Below are 8583 nucleotides of genomic sequence, written 5' to 3'. Positions count from 1 at the left end.
GATTAGAAGGAAAAATATCTAAGCTGTTTCTTTGTGTTGTTTTGAATTGGCGTTATCCAATAATCCAAACATCAAAATGTCATGCACAAATTCATTTTCCACAGAAACAGGCAACATAAGCCATCCAAAGGCAGCTGGCAAATTTACTGACAGTGCCTTGCTGATTATATCATATCTGCATCAGTGAGTCTTTATTTTTTCAAATAAGCAACCATAGGGTGGGTGTGTTCAAAACTGTAAATACGAGTAATGCTATGGAACCTGTTGCCACATATTTATTTAGAGTTTCTCTCTAGAAACTCCCAACCTGACAGTGACTCTCATTTTCTGGGTGTCAAGGGAAGATGTCATCCATTGATTTCATCAAGAATTGCAGCAGATACTTTCAGGGGCTGTGTTTTATAGCTGTCTTGCACATCTTGCAACACTTTGTGCATTCATAACGCCTCATGATCCAATTTATTATATTCTCTTTTTGGTTTGCTAAAAAGAAATAGAAATCAATGACCTTGTGTCTTAGGATTTCCATAAGCATGATGTGGAATGATGTGGCAATGCCCATGTGTTGGCTCCTGTATTTGTACCTGGCCCTGGCTCAGTGCTGTTTGATATTACTCTTGGCATTCATTTTACCACCTTTCGGGAAGGGGTAAGGAGGACGTTAGGAATATCAGAAGGATTCAGGAAATCTTATCACTAAAGGGCTAAAGAGTTATTCAAAATTGTTGTTAAATGCAGTATTAATAACAGACTACAGTCATGTAGAACTTACTGTGTTTCAGGCTTTAATAAGTTTTTTAATTTAATAAGGCTTTAATAAGTTTTAAATTATTATTTAATAAATATAATAATTCCTTTGTATTTATTAACTCATCAAATTCCTTCAAGACAGGGAGGGGTTCAGAAATTTGCCAAAATTCACTGATGTAATAAGTGAGGCAGAAATATAAACATGCAGTTTGGCTCTAAATACCATATGTAAAGTGTAGGATTTAACTTTTTTTATTTTTGATAAGTAATAATTCACAGGTTTATTATTGTTATTTTTAATTCACAGACTTTTAAAATAAAAATGGTATACATTGAGTTTTGCTTCTATTCTATCCACCTGGTTGGCCCCCATCCCCACAGTATACTTTTCCACAGTATACCTTTATGCAGTTGCAAACCAAAACAAGTATATATATTTTTTCCTCTTCTTTATGACACTATGGGCATCATAATGTGCTCACTATTCTGAACTTTTCTTCTGAGCCATCTATCCTGATACCCTCCCACAATATAACAGAGATGGTGTCCTCATACTTTTACCTCACCTATTATTCCATTTTGAGGACATACTGCACCTTATTTAACCAGTCCTCTCTTTATGGAAATTTTGTTTCTGATGCTATTACAAACAATACCACAACACATGACTTGTGCATGCCATTTTGTAACCGTGCCCAGATTTCTGTAGCATAAATTCTCTATCATAGGTTAATTGAGTTAAAGGGTGAAAGCATTTGTAATATTGTGTGGAAATTGCCACATGGTCCCCTCTAGGAGCTGTACCACTTGCATTCCTCCAGAAATGTTGAGAGTGCCTGTTTTCCCACAGTCTCATTAATAGAGTATATTATTGAATTTTTGGAATTTTGCCAACATGATAAATGAGAATGGCTTCTCAGTATTGTTTTCATTTGCATTTTTGAAAGTATGGGTAAGGTTGAGTGTCTTCTTACTAAGGGTCATTTTTATGTGAACTGTCTGTTCATGTCCTTGCTCATTTATCTTTTGGCTGATTGATCTTTTTCATCTCAATTTCTAAGAGTTTACATATGAAGGAAATAAATCATATTTATGTGATAGGAGTTGCAGATATTTTTCTTGTTTTGAATTTGCTTTCTACTTATGTCTTTTTTTTTTTTGGCCCATAAATGCACTTTTTATTTTGATGTGCCTCAATTAAGATCTAGAACTTAATTATGTTAATTATTCATGGTTTAAATATATTTTTGACAGCCATCAAGAAAGATATAAATAGATTTTATTCAACAAAAATATGTTAAGAACTTACTACTGTGCATTCTACTTTGTGCTAACAGAACTGTTTCCCTGGAAATTTTCCTAATGTAGTGGTGAGACAAATGTCTAAGTAAATAATTTCAGTATGCCAGTGGTAAGCATTAAAATAAAGACATAAAAAAAGAAAGTTATTTTTAAGCAGCATCTTGAGGGATATTTAGGAGTTAGACAGGTGGGACAGAAGGAAAAGATAGGCTAAGTTCTCATAGCCTAGCTCCTGAGGGATTAGTTTCTATCTTAGCATTTGAATAACTTTCTACCCTCCAGACGAAACAGGTTGGCGTTTTCTTGTATCAATTTGCCAAATACAGACAATAATCCCAATTATTTCTTACTTAAATAAGAGGGGCCATAGTTGTACTCTTACCTGAAAGAAATTTATTTTTTTTGGAATACTGCAAAGATAAGTAAGCTTATGGTGGCATCAGACTTTCAACGTTCACCTAATGTCATTCACTTCTGAACTTTGATGTAGTCTGGTAAGAAAAGAAAGTAGTTCAGGGGCTGGTGCATATATAGTCCTTGATCGTGACAATTATCAATTTCTTTTGGATTAGACTTACAGTTACTGAAGAACTGGAAATTGTTTTTGCAATGTACCAGTTATTTATTGGTCAGTTCAAATATGAGATATAGTTGATGTGCAAGCAAGAAGAGATAATAGAGTCAGTGACTAATGGGCCTTTCCTACTGAGCTGGCGTAAGAGGCTAGGACTGGGAACACTGGTTCAAATGGCACATACAACTTGTTGCCTATCCAACTTACACGTTCCTTGTGTCTCACCAATGAAACTCAAGTTTGGTTCAGAAAGGTAAGGAGACCAGCCCAAGCATATACTCTGACGAGTCTAGTCTAGTGTAAACCAATCATGCTGATCTAGCTCGTCTTTTTCAGAAACTGGTTTTCTTTGAAGCTCAGGGTATTATGATCCTGTTATGGCCAATAGTGCACAAGGTGAAGTCTGCTGGAGCATTTCTGAGAGAGCTTTTGCTTTCATAATAAAGCAGACAGATAATGATTCCTGCTTCCACTGCTTCATCTCGCCTTAAATGCAGACGTGATGTGATGTCCAGAACCAGAACAGCCATCTTAGGACCAAGATGACTGAGGAATTTTTGCAGTGGATCAGCCCTGACATCATGTTGCTGATTTAACAGTTGCCTGTGTCCTGACTTCTTGGTATGTGGATAAAGGAAACATTCCTTCTTTTTTAAGCCGATCGAGCTTTCTACCAACCAGTCAGGCAGGTCACTTAGCAGTAGCATGGGAATGGCCACTAGCTTTGCTGGCCATATTTCTAAAGATTCAACTGGTAAGGAGACAACAAACCAAAATGGACTTAGCCAATCTATAACTCATACAGACAGCATAAAAGATCAGCATTGTACCAGCTACCTGCAGCCATTGTTCCACAGGATGACACCAAGCCAAAGGGGCAGATGATGGGGAACACCAACAGTGGGTCACTCCTCACCTTGTGGCTGAGAAGTCAACAACTCTAGGCTCCAGCCAAGCACTTCAATAGTCTGCAACAGTTCCCGAAGAAGAGGGACAGATGGAAAGCCCCATGCCTCACCAGAACCAGGAAAACAGACGGAAAATGGCCTTGTGGCAACCTCCCACAAGATAGTGAGGTGAATGGGGAACAGCCTTGACAGCACCTCACAGAACTGCCACTCATGCCAAATTCCTGAGAGGGTGACAAGGTGTTCATTCACCAAGGCAAGTCAGGCTGCAGCTGAGCCTCACTTGCCTGTGTGGAGATCTGCAAGGGTGCCAGGGAGCCATTCCCCTACAAATTGCAGATAAAAGAATTTCTAATTGAGAAAACTCTTATCCCAAAGAGGTATGAGGGAAAGGATCTAAGCTTATGAAAGGACACAGGTTTTTCAGAGAAATAATACCTTCTCTTTATTTTTTTCATCTTTTGCTGAAATAGGTCTCAGTAAGACTTATTATTAGGACACTTCACTGTATACAAAGGCAGTGTTGAAAGCCTTTCCAGATATTTTAAAGGGCATATGCCAAGGTCGCGCATGACTGTGTCCGGGTGTGTAAATGTGTGTCTGCTCGTAGACCCCAGCACGACCGTATCAACATGCTTCCTGCAGCTGCCCTTCAGAAGTGATATTTATATTACTCATTCAAATTCATCCCCAGCCACCCACACTGACCTGTTTCACTCTTATTTTCTAAATATATAATGCAGGTTTTGAAATATAAAATTATATAATGCAGGTTTTGAAATATAAAATTCCAATGTTAACAAGCCTTAAAAGAAATCATTTTACAGCCTTTGTCTTTTCATGCCTGAAAGAAAAGCTTAAATAACTACAAGTGTAAAGCACAGGTAACACTGCTTCTTCATTTGTCCCTTCAAACCACAAGATGTGGGAGATGTTACTGTTATTTGTGACATTCATGTCATATCACCTTAATATCCTGAAGTTGAATTTATGATGTTTCTATATGATTTATCCTAGCTATCCACAGGGATAAAAATAAGATGAGTTTATTATTGTGGAATAGAATAGATGATCTTTGAGCTGAAAGGCGCCTAAAGATCCCACACTCTAATTCTCTAATTTAATTTTACCAGCGAAGGTAAAGTGACTTACCCAATAGTCTCTTCCTATGAACTCAAAACAAGAGCACACGTAGAAGTCACTGGGCTGCCCCTGGGCTGCCCCTCCATTCCAACCCCATGCCTGGTCCTACACCCTAAAGTGCTGGGGAGCATGCATGTGAGTATGCTAGCCTGCACAATCAGGCTCTATTACTAAGCTCTTTATGATTTTTTTTTAGCCCTTTTTAACCATTGTCCTTAAAAGGCAAAGCCTGAAAAATATCTTTAAGTTCTGATTTGCAACCCTGTAAAAATAATCTCACTGAGTAAGCTATTCGTTGTGATCTTTAGAATTTGCTTGAAAGACTTGATTAACTTTCTGAAATTCCCAAAGAAGGGACAGATTCAGGAACACCAGCTGGGAGAAGTGGAGGAGGTGACACAAGAGGATGGGAGCGGGGAATTCAGTGAAAGTCTACACACCAAATAATGAGCCCCTGCCCGACTCAACCTCCATTCTCTGATGACCAGCCTTATGCTCTTCAGGTAGGAGAGTAGAAGATGTTCTCTGGATAAACAGATTGAGCAGGAGAACAGATCCACAGATGCCAGTATTTGAAGGTCATTAAACAAAATGGCCATCTCTATCCACAATCCTACAGTGCAGCTAACCGGGAAACAAGGACTAGCCTTGAACACAGAGCTTCTCTCCACACACAAGGGCCTCACTCTGATGAGTGAGAACTGACAAGGAGGAGCAGATGTCAAGGAAGTCTTCAACATGCAAGGCAGTGACAAAAAAGTAAAAACTAAAGAGGAACTCAAAGGATTCGGCAACTATACAGACAAGAAAAGTAACTGCCCCAAACACTTTATAATCAAACTCCTCAGAGGAAGACAAGAGAATACACTATATCCATGAAACAAGAACTGGTAGGCTCTTGGAAGTTAACATTTGAAAGCTGAAATCAATAGGAGATGAATTTAAGAAAATAGACCAGGAAGAAAAACAACAAAAGCCCCTACAGACTTCTAACAGGAAAACAGAAAAAGAAATAATAAGAAAATTAGAGGATCAAAGTAGGAGATAGATTTAATTAAGAATTTCTGAGAGAAAATGGAAAGGAGGTAATTACCAAAGAAGTAACAAGCAACATTTTCAAGAACTGAGGGATGTTGGTTTTCAAATGCACATGAGAGTCCAGCTCCCTTAATGAGGAAAGACCAAAACCAAGGGTTTCATGGAGACCACAATATGGCTGGCTTTGTCCCCTCAGCAACTGCACACTGGTCACTGATTAGTTCTCCATTTTCCTGCTGGCACTGGGCTCTGTTCTAAAATACATCCTATGTGTCCGGGGCTGGAGAAGGTGTGAATTCTTAGTCAGGTCCAGACTACTTCAACTTCCAGCTTCCTTGGAGTTGAACCCTGAGTCAGCTCAGTTGCTAAGGACTTGCTTCAATTCAAATGGGTCCTCTTGCCCCTCCATTTAGCTAGGACCAGACCCAATGATTGCCCTGTCTGCAGGGTGGTCTGTGGCATTCTGTTCACCAGAGAAGACCCTGGATAAAGCTGCCGGCTTGGTTGGATGCCTTTTATTGTATGGTTTGGAAGGCAGGCCACCCCTCCCATGCACGTGCAATAGCCAAGTTCGATCCTGGTCTCAACCCTGACTATTCCTAACTTATCCCTTTTCCCCACTGGTCTGTGTACCCAATGGCTTAGCCTAGAGAGGTTATTTAAATGACATCCCATTGTCTTATAGTTGAAATACATGCTGAGTACTGTTTCTGGGCCATATATTTGAGTCAGGAGACATTATAAGCCTTCAACTATATGATATTAATAAATGAATTAATGGATTAACAAGATTACATTCTTAGAGAATTTGTTAGTATAAAATATTTCAATGAGTTTCTAACTAAACAGATAAGCCAGATCACCTAAATGAGGTCATTTGAGTAAGAAAGGAGAGAAACCAGGGAAAACAGCATAGAAGAAGCTGAAAGTCCTCCCAGGCTTACTTTCTGCAGGCATTTACTGAGACCCACTGTGTGTCAGGCACTGCCATAAGCACTGACGATACAATAGAGTGTAAGATAAGGCCCTTCTCTTGTGGAGCTCATCTTCCAACAGGGCAGACCATGAAAAATGAACACATTTTGCTCACCTGTTTTATTTCACAGAATATGACTATTTGCCAGACAGTGCTTCCAGGGCTTTCAATAGTAACTCATATAATTCTCAAAATCTTATGAGGTAGGCATTATTAACATTCCTTTTTTTTTTTTTTTTTCAGAAGAAGAAACTGAGGAACAGAAAAATTAAGTACCTTATCCAAAGTCTTCCTCCTCTCTACCCTGCCCCCCAGCTGTCAAGTCACAGAGGCAGAGTGTACATGCAGGCTGCTGGCTTCAGGTCATAGGCCTTACCAGCTGCCAGCCTGCCGTCCTCAGGCAGGAATAGGCTCTGTGGAGACAGCAGAGTGAGGGGTTGGAAAGCCATGGGGTGAATGTGCTGCTTTAGATAAGGTCAGAGAGGGTCTTTCTGAAAAGAAGGTATGCCTGCGGCCCTCTGTGTGCTTTGGAGCTCAAAGGACTCTGCAAAATCGAGAGAAGTGAAACTTTTCCCCTTCCCATCCTCATGATTAATTTAAAAAGAAATTGGAAGTTTCTTGTTTAGCAAGTAATGTCTAACTTCTGAAATTATGGCAGGGTCACAGTTGCCTGGAGCAACGTCCACAATAGCCTGCCAGGAACAGTTGCTGTGGCTTCTTGGGAACACTTTTATTTCCTCTGATGACTATAAATTAGATTCTGTAGGTGACACAGTTCTCACAATTTTCAACTATGTAATATACTTCTTTACTTTTTTTAAAGGTGTTAGTTTATTGCTCTGTGACTGTTTCTGTCCTCATATTTATCCTCCTTATTTGGACTTTTTATGATTGCTCTAAAACAGGACATCTGCAGAAAACCAGACTCTACCTTTCAGCTCCCTGGGTTCTCATCACGCTGACCAATGTCTAAGTTTTATTTACATCACTTTGTAACAAAATGGCAGAACTAAACTGCCCAACCTTTCTTCAGCCATAGTGTGTTTTCTGCAATTGGAAGACCCTTAAAAATGCACTGTTATAGTAAATACGGTGAAGGCTTTCCAGGAAATGGCACAGTGGTATAAGCTAACACCCTTATGTAAACTGATTTCTTCACTGTTAAATGCCATAAATTTTCATTAGGTGATCAACAGAAATGACATAATTGCTCAGATGCTCAACCCTGATATTTAAATTCTTTCTCCTTAACCTTAATGAAGGCATATATCACAGCAGTGGAGTCAGGTGACATTGAAGAACTAATACCCTGTGATTAGACATGGATCATTCAGAGGTTAGGCTCCAGGCTAGCAATGATTCTGACATGTTTTATATAGCAATCCTGGTAATTCCAAAACTTTAATAATAAGAATAACAAATAATATCTTGGTTTTTAGACTGCACCTTCTAAAAAACAGCTCTAACTGAGAGCTGCCTCTCAGTTAGCCTAGCATTACATAGTTGGTAGTAGGGAGGAGCTTCTATTACATGTCAGGCCCTGAACACGAGGAGTGGGAGAGAGGGTAAGAGGCTTCTGGGAAGATGAAGAAATTGAGAAGAATATTTGGAGTTGCAAGGAGGCAGTTGGAAATAGAATCTAAGTTTATTAGTCAAAGTTCGCCAGAGAAACAGAAACCATCGATTTATTTTAAGTAATTGCCTCACGTGATTACGGAGGTTGACAAGTCTAAAATCTGCAGGATAGGCTGGCGGACTTGAGACCCAGGGATGAGGTGATGTTGCAGTTTCAGTCTGAAGACAGTCAGGAGGCAGAAGTCTCTCTTCCTCTGGGACTTCTGTGTTTTCTCCTAAGGCCTTCAATGGATTGAATGAACCTCAACCACATTGTG

General features: G+C 39.4%; 1 long non-coding RNA gene across 2 annotated transcripts in view; it reads right to left on the bottom strand.

Annotated features, from left to right (window-relative positions):
- LOC108309870 overlaps positions 1–8583 on the bottom strand; it is a 170036-nt gene that overhangs the window by 59301 nt on the left and 102152 nt on the right. The window lies entirely within an intron of this gene.

The sequence above is a fragment of the Cebus imitator genome, unplaced genomic scaffold (genome assembly GCF_001604975.1).
Source record: "Cebus imitator isolate Cc_AM_T3 unplaced genomic scaffold, Cebus_imitator-1.0 Scaffold98, whole genome shotgun sequence".
Lineage (NCBI taxonomy): Eukaryota > Metazoa > Chordata > Mammalia > Primates > Cebidae > Cebus > Cebus imitator.
This window is presented reverse-complemented; position numbering and strand designations above follow the sequence as displayed.